This window comes from Schistocerca cancellata, chromosome 2 (assembly GCF_023864275.1).
Source record: "Schistocerca cancellata isolate TAMUIC-IGC-003103 chromosome 2, iqSchCanc2.1, whole genome shotgun sequence".
NCBI classification, from domain to species: Eukaryota; Metazoa; Arthropoda; class Insecta; order Orthoptera; family Acrididae; genus Schistocerca; species Schistocerca cancellata.
This window is the reverse complement of record NC_064627.1, coordinates 567698879-567706489: the sequence shown is the minus strand read 5'-3', so window position 1 is coordinate 567706489 and position 7611 is coordinate 567698879.

Here is a 7611-nt window from a genome sequence, read left to right as displayed (position 1 = left end):
TAATCCTCCAGGACGACAACGCGACAGCAGCGGCCGTACGTGGAGAGGTCATAAGCGCCGCGACCGACTGCTGACGGCCCAGTTCGATGGCAGCTTCAAGATTAACGACTTCCGATAGCAGCGTCCACGCTAATCACTTCGCTTGTACACTCTATGTAGCGCAGACTTGGGATTGTCTGTACTGAAGAAGATTGGTTATTTCGTATGTCGCCCTTTGCTTGCGACACATCTGTGTAACTGCCAAAGTTATGTATTGTAATTTTCTTTTTGTAATAAAACTCGTTAATACAACTTGTTTGATTGTTTGTCTAGCGAACCGAGTCTGCAGGCTTCCTAGACACTACACTTTTAGTATGGTTAGGAATTATATTTTTTCTATATTATCCTTTTTTATTAGTTTTAGCATAGAGTTTGTGCTGTTTCGGTATGTGTCTGGTTCTGTGCAATGGGTTCTGGATGTGGTAGTTTCCTGCTTTGCAGCTGCGGTTAGTAGTACCTAAAGTAATAATTGTCATCAGCGACAAGTAACAAAAGTTACATTTTACAAAGATGTACGAGGTATGACAAATGTGACAATTTGGTGTAGTGGACTGACAAGACAGCCAGTCCACAGTGACGGGTAACCGAAAGGCACGCGTTTACACACGCCGGCTGGCGTTAGGTCTGAAACAGGATACGTAATGAATGCTGTAAAGAAAAGTACGTAGCTGCTGGAATACTTAACTTTAATCCATCATTTGTATACAGCATTCTGGATGATACAAGTGAGACTCTCTCTAGAAATGGTTAATGGCGCCTTGCTAGGTCGTAGCCATGGACTTAGCTGAAGGCTATTCTAACTATCTCTCGGCTAATGAGAGAAAGGCTTCGTCAGTGTAGTCGCTAGCAAAGTCGTCGTACAACTGGGGCGAGTCCTAGTCAGTCTCTCTAGACCTGCCGTGTGGTGGCGCTCGGTCTGCGATCACTGACAGTGGCGACACGCGGGTCCGACATGTACTAATGGACCGCGGCCGATTTAAAGCTACCACCTAGCAAGTGTGGTGTCTGGCGGTGACACCACATTTGGGTTTTAAAAAGCAACAAAAGTTAAAGGTTGGTATTACACATTTTACAAATATGTACGATATAAGACAAATGTGATTAAAAAAATAGGATAGAAATGTGATTAATTTTCAGTAGATAGGCGTTTTACACTATGGTTAAAGATGTTGACATTGTAATATTTGGCAAACGATTCAATCTCTTCGAATCATTATGTTCTCCATCAGGATTTTCCTCGTAGGCGGCCTGCAGGACGCCTTTAGTCTTTATCAGCCGATCTGTTCATGAAAATGCTCCTGCAACGCCACATTTCAAAGGCTTCTAATCGTTTCATTCCGATTCCTCCGGTGCTCACAGTTCTTATCCATATAGAACTACAACGTTAGTGTCATTAACATTGTTTTACAATATGGAGTGCGATGCGGCTGTCACGAGTGCTGTACTGGAGTTCCAGTACAGCACTTGTGGCTGCCGCATCGCGGGGCCGAGGCAGTTTCAGATGCGTTTTTACAGTCTGACGATAATTTATGGATTTGTGGTTTTAGCTTGACGATGTCCACTATGGACAAACGGTAGTTAGTGTTATTCTGAAGAAGGTTGGGTTATCCCGACTGAAACCTAGGTAAATTCTAGGTAAACGGTGCAACTGAGGCTGTTGATTATTAATGTTAAAATTAATATTTATACAGTTGCTGACAGGGCCGCGAAATGTTGAAGATATTTAAACTACGTTTTATAGCTTAACTATAACATATAGCTTAACAACTGTACGGTCTTTGCCTGCACTACTTTTGGCTGGAGACTGTGCCCGCCGGAGCAGAGCAACAGACTGTTTTGCTGTTGTTGCTGTTGTGGTTAGATTTCGGATGCAGCACAGCAAAACTGTTTACGGGAGCAGAAGAAGGAAAATGCAAACAGCCGGCACCGAGAATCTCACCGCAAGGAAAGAAAGAAAAATTGGCTGCGGTTCTCCTTGGCGTCGGCTCGCGGCGGGTTGCGCCTTTACGGAGAGCCGCCGCAGCCTCGACCTGCATATTTTGCTCCGATTCTGGAAACCAGCTGCGGCCATCCTCAGTGGGACGGCGACACACCGTCGGACAAGTGGCGCGCGTTCGGAGAGCAGAAGTCATACCGGGGGAGTCTCCAGCTTACGAATGATCTGAACGTGAACGTACAGTGGATTCAGCAAGTGCGAGAGGGAGTCATCAAGTATTAGTTACCACATGGAAGGAGCCAAACTGAGACCGTGAAATTTGATGATGATTTAGACCTTCTCTACATATTTACCCTTCAATGCGACCCATTTTTCCCCAACAATAGTAATTTAGTGTAAACCTTGGCTGCAGAAGGCTGCGTTCCTGCAAATTAGAAAACATTTCTTCTTGAAAAATTACATATTCTTCATTGTGGAAATGCCTGTCACACAATGGTTTCTTCGTCCGAGGAAAGTGGAAGTCACTGGGACCCGTATCAGATGAATAAGGTGGACTGGAAGGGGGCAGCAGGAGATCAAAATTTGCTAGCTCGAAGCATCAGCACGAGCAGTTGGAGCCTGTACAGAATGGGCCAGGGAGTTATTGTATAACAAAAGCGACCACTGCACCACTCTCTTGTCGAAGGTTGACATTTTGAGAACGGTAACTGCAGTACTGTAATATTTATGATTTAAAGAGCAACCAGCCCCAGGTCTGGTTTAAAAAGAGTTATGTGGATCAAATAGTGGCAGGTTTTGGATTTCTTAAAAATCAGATGGTAGTTAGGGGTTTCCTTGTTTTCTTGCTGGGGCCTCGTTTTGTATTCGCCTTTGTATTGTTGCACTAGGATATACAGAAAGCTTTCTGTTCACAATTCGATAAAATTTACGAGAGATTTAGTTCTTTTGACCTCTATCAAAACATTCATGACATGATTTTAAAGTCAGTAAAACGTGAATTTTCGTGAAAATTTACGTGCTATACAATTTTGTGTGGCGAAATAGCCCTTTGGATTTCTCATGAATTTTAAAATTAATAAACTTTGAAGCCACACCATTCATTAAACACACAATGGTGTGGTTTAAAGCGTTTTACAGTGAACTGGACAGCACTCAAACAGTGCACGTCCAAAAAATGGGTTAATTTTAAAATTCGTAATAAAAACATAGCGCGATTTCGTCGCGCAGAATGCTACAGCACGTAAGTTTTTACAAAATTCAGTCAATCGCCACTTAGTCTATTTAGAAGAACAAAGTGTAGTACTTTTATGAAGTTTTAACAGTTGGTAAATGCTTCATCTCTTATCTATATTTTGCTGTATTTATAACATGATGTGCACCATAACCGTTTGTAGTTTTTAGTTTCTTAGTGTCGTAGGGGGGAACACTTTTATACTACATATGGATTCACAATATTAAATATTTTCCGACGTTCCGTAGTTGCTTAAAAATTCTTGGAGACGTATTCCATCTTAGCAGCTAAATGAAAGTTCTTTTGTGCCATATGCGTTTCGCTTCTTTTATTTGTGAAGCATCTTCATACCTTGTAATATGTTTGTTTTATGTAAATTATAATTAAGATATATAATACCTACAAATAAGTTACTACATTACTTTTTTCCTGTTATTCTTTTGTGTTCTAGGTTGGAAACACATTCTGCCGCACAAATTTCATGAGGTTAAATTACCAGTTGGTGTTCTTTACGATTTCTGATGTTACTGATCCACGTGTGTCGTCCTAAGTTGTATGGTCGATCTGCATACTCCAGATATCAGATTTTCAGCGCCTTTTCGAACACATTTCTTTGAAGACTCCATTTCCCCTTTTCACCTGTATGCTGATTGTCTGTGTGTACAGTGTGAAGTATTGTCAGCTGTCATTGTGTGTTTATCACTCGAATTTTTTTCGTGTTATGGTGTCTATACGTAATTTGATATTTGTTTGTTTGCTATGTGTGTCCATGTGTTGTTTAAGTATCTGAAAACGGAAGTTCATAAAGTTTACATGAGCATTAAAAGTAAGTTGATGCAGAGGCGTAGAAAAACCAATCCCGAAATATTAAAATACAATATTAATAATGTACTACTTGACACAGTCACGACCATTAAAAATCTAGGCGAAAAGTTGCAAAGTGATATGAAATGGAACCAACACGTAATGATTTTAGTAGGGAAGACGAATAATCGACTACAGTTTATTGGGAGAATTTTGGGAAAGTTTGGGCACCTGTAAGGGAGACCGCGTATAGAACACTAGAACGAAGCATTCTTGAATACTGCTCGAGTGTTTGGTTCAAAATGACTCTGAGCACTATGAGACTTAACATCTGAAGTCATCAGTCCCCTAGAACTTAGAACTACTTAACACTAACTAACCTAAGGACATCACACACATCCATGCTCGAGTCAGGATTCGAACCTGCGACCATAGCGGTAGCGCGGTTCCAGACTCAAGCTCCTAGAACCGCTCGGCCACAGCGGCCGGCTCGAGTGTATGGAATCTCCGCCAGGTCAGATTAAGGAAAGACATCGAAGCAATTCAGAGACGGGCTGTTAGATTTGTTACAGGTAGGTTCGATAAACGGGTATTACGGAGGGGATTTGGGAACTCAAATTGGAATCCGTGTATTGAAGGTGACGTTCTTTTCCTAGAACACCAATGAGAAAATTTAGAGAACCAACATTTGAAGCCGACTGCAGAACGTACATTTCGCGTAAGATAAGAGCAATTAGGGCTCGAAGGGAGGTAGGTAGCCAGTAGTTCTTCCTTCGTTCTGTTTGCGAAAGGAATGGGAAAGGAAATTACTATTAGTGGTACAAGGTACCATGCTGCATGCACCATGCAATGGCTTGCGGAGTATGTATGTAGCTGCATATGTGGATGTAGAATATAATTAGTTTTATTTGGTTAGTTTTATCGTGATGTGTTTCCTCAAGCAACTATAATTCACCTTCCATGTTTCACGAGTCAGTTAAGATAATGATTGACGAGATACATCTGCACTGAATTAGAGGTACTCGCAACGTCTGCCAGTGGTTAGAAATCATAATGTAGACAATGCATGGGTTGATGAAATTCAGCAGACCCGAAAAGTTTGTTTCAGTCATTCTCAAATAAGGTCGAAAAATCGTCTGCTCCCAGCTCCTTAAGTGACATAACGTGGCTGAATTTCTTCCTCTACATCAGCCATTTATTCGCTTACAGCTTCCTCTAGGCCTCTTTGGCCTTGTTAGCTCTAAAACAGACAAGACAATTGTCAAATGGCTCTGAGCACTATGGGACTTTAACAGCTGAGGTCATCAGTCCCCTAGAACTTAGAACTCGTACTTAAACCTAACTAACCTAAGGACATCACGCACATCCATGCCCGAGACAGGATTCGAACCTGCGACCGTAGCGGTCGCGCTGTTCCAGACCGAAGCGCCTAGAACCACTCGGCCACACCGGCCGGCAGACAATTGCCAGTTTTGCGTGCCTGTGTGATAATGAGCGGGATCTCGCAGAACATAACGTCAGTGAACTAAGGAAAACAAACTGCCACCTGCCATAGGAACACGGCGACGCTGCAATCGCTGAGTGCATACGCGCTCGGGACGTATGTAGTCTGTATGCTTCCACGAATTAGTCGGTCGGGTATAGGGGTCCTTTAGCCTGGACGTCTACTGTGGCCGTATTCGTCCGACTAACAGGTTGTCCGAATGGTCGTAAGACTACGTCCGACCTATGAAGCTCGCCCACTGCAGCCGAGTAACATCCGACATACGGCCGCAACCGAATAAAGACTTACCTAATGATACCATTCCCAGTGTCAACACTTGGACCAATGCAAACTACTTTCAACAAACATATTTATAAGGCTCGACAATTGATAGAATGTACGAATGGAATAATGACTAGCAAGTGCAGATTGCTGCAGAGTAGTACTGAAATTAGTAAGCCTGATAAGGTTGACATTATGCACTGAGGAGCCAAAGAAACTGTTAGACTTGCCTGATATCGTGTATAGCCCCCGCGAGCACGCAGAAGTGGCATCGACTCGACTAATGTCTGAAGTAGTGCTGGAGGGAATAGACATCATGAATCCTGCAAGGCTGTTCATAAATCCGTAATAGTACGACGGGATGGAGATCTCTTCTAAACAGCACGTTGCAAGGTATCCCAGATATGCTCAATAATGTTCATTTCTGGGGAGTTTGTGCCCAGCGGAAGTGTTTAAACTTAGAAAACTGTTCATGGAGCCACTCTGTAGCAATTCTGGACATGTGGGGTGTCGCATTGTCCTGCTGGAATTGCCCAAGTCCGGCGGAATGCACAATGAAAAAGAATGGATGCATGCGGTCAGACGTGTCACCTGTCAGAGTCGTACCTAGACGTATCAGGGGTCCATCGCTCCAACTGCACACGCCTCACACCGTTACAGAGTCTCCGCCAGCTTGAACAGTCCCATGCTGACAGGCAGTGTCCTTGAATTCATGAGGTTGTCTCCATACCTGTACACGTCTATCCGCTCGATACAAATTGAGACGAGACTTGTGCGATCAGGCAACATGTTTCCAGTCATCAACAGTCCAATGTCGGTGCCGACGGGCACAGGCGAGGCGTAAAGCTTTATGTCGTGCTGTCATACAGGATACACGGGTGGGCTCCGAAAGCCAGTATCGATGATGTTTCGTTGAATGGTTCGCATTCTGACACTTGTTGATGGCTCAGCATTGAAATCTGCAGCAGTTTGCGGGAGGGTTGCAGTTCTCTCACGTTGAACGATTCTCTTCAGTCGTCGTTGGCCCCGTTCTTGCAGGATCTTTTTCCGGTCGCAGCGATGTCGGAGATTTGATGTTTTACCCGATCTCTGATGTTCGCGGTACACTCGTGAAATGGTCGTACGGGAAAATCCCCACTTCATCACTACCTCTGTGATTCTGTGTCCCATCGCTCGCGCACCGACACCACTACGTTCAAACTCACTTACATCTTGATAGCCTTTCATTGTAGCAGCAGTAACCTGTCTATCAACTGCGCCAGACGCTTGTTGTCGTATATAGGCGTTGGCGACCGCAGCGCCATATTCTGCCTGTTTACATATCTCTGTATTTGAATACGCAGGCTCAAATAGCTCTAAGCACTATGGGAATTTACATCTGAGGTCATCACAAACATCCATGCCCGAGGCAGGATTCGAACCTGCGACCGTAGCAGCAGCGCGGTTCCGGACTGAAGAGCCTAGAACCGCTTGGCCACAGCGGCCGGCAATACGCGTGCCTATACCAGTTTCTTTGGCGCTTCAGTAATAGTTGGGTGTATATTCTTGTTAGACAAAATGATAATTGGCAAGGAGGAGAACCAGCAGCTGCATTCACTAGACGACGAACACGGTCGATAAAAATTACATGCTCGTGTTGGTGAAATCGTGGTGTCAGTGCAGTGTATTCCATTCGAGGTAAATTTATGGCGTTCATATACGCAAGGGAAGGCCACGAATATAAGCGGTTTGAGTACTTTACAGAATGTCAGAATGCTATCTACGTAGAATGAAGGAAGGTTAAATGTGTTCTCAATTTTGTTTTTAAGTACAGTTTCTAGAACTTTTTTAAATAGT